At 38.4% G+C, this 1,095-nt stretch overlaps 1 non-coding gene across 1 annotated transcript; it reads left to right on the top strand.

Annotated features, from left to right (window-relative positions):
- Nucleotides 1-252: 252 nt before the first annotated feature.
- On the top strand, nt 253-356 carry LOC127743682 (small nucleolar RNA R71). Its single transcript, XR_008005066.1, has one exon. It is a non-coding gene; the product is annotated as a small nucleolar RNA R71 (small nucleolar RNA).
- The last annotated feature ends 739 nt before the right edge of the window (nt 357-1,095 follow it).

The following is a 1,095-nucleotide window of genomic DNA, read 5'->3' on the forward strand; positions in this document are numbered from 1 at the left end:
GAACTCCTTTCTTTTGAGGTATCCCATTATTCACGGAATTCATCTCAGAGGTGTACATAAATTGGTTGTTTGCAACCATGTCAATAAGTTCTTGAGCCTCTTCAGGCGTTTTCTTCCATGTCAATGAGTTCTTGAGCCCCTTCAGATGTTTTCTTTAGGTGAATAGATCCACCTGCAGAATGGTCCAATGACATTTTCGAAAATTCAGATAGACCATAAGAGAATATATCTAATAGGGTCCATTCTGAAAACATGTCAGATGGACATCTTTTGGTCAACTGCTTATATCTTTCCCAGGCTTCATAGAGGGATTCACCATCTTTTTGTTTGAAGGTTTGAACATCCACTCTCAGCTTGCTCAGCTTTTGAAGAGGAAAGAATTTATCCAAGAAGGCAGTGACCAGCTTATCCCAGGAGTCCAGGCTATCCTTAGGTTGTGAGTCCAACCATATTCTAGCTCTGTCTCTTATAGCAAAAGGGAAAAGCATGAGTCTGTAGACTTCAGGATCGACTCCATTCATCTTTACAGTCTCACAGATCTGCAAGAACTCAGTTAAAAATTGATAAGGATCTTCAGATGGAAGTCCATAAAACTTGCAGTTTTGTTGCATTAATGCAACTAGTTGAGGCTTAAGCTCAAAGTTATTGGCTCTTATGGCAGGAATGGAGATGCTTCTTCCATCAAACTTGGACGTTGGCTTTGTGAAGTCACCAAGCATTCTCCTTGCATTATTATTATTTTCGGCTGCCATCTCCTTCTCTTGTTCGAAAATTTCTGAAAGGTTGTTTCTGGATTGTAGTAATTTAGCTTCTCTTAATTTTCTCTTCAGAGTCCTTTCAGGTTCTGGATCAGCTTCAACAAGAGTGCCTTTATCCTTGTTCCTGCTCATAAGAAAGAGAGAAGAAAACAAGAAAAGAAAGAAGAATCCTCTATGTCACAGTATAGAGATTCCCTCAGGTTAGTAGAAGAAGAAAGAGGTAGAAGAATGAAGAAGGATGAAGAAGAATTCGGATGAAGAGAGGTGAAGAGAAGTGTTAGTAATTAAATAAATAAATAGAATAAGAAAAGAGAGGGAGAATTTCGAAAACAATTTT

The sequence above is a fragment of the Arachis duranensis genome, chromosome 10, assembly GCF_000817695.3.
Source record: "Arachis duranensis cultivar V14167 chromosome 10, aradu.V14167.gnm2.J7QH, whole genome shotgun sequence".
NCBI lineage: Eukaryota > Viridiplantae > Streptophyta > Magnoliopsida > Fabales > Fabaceae > Arachis > Arachis duranensis.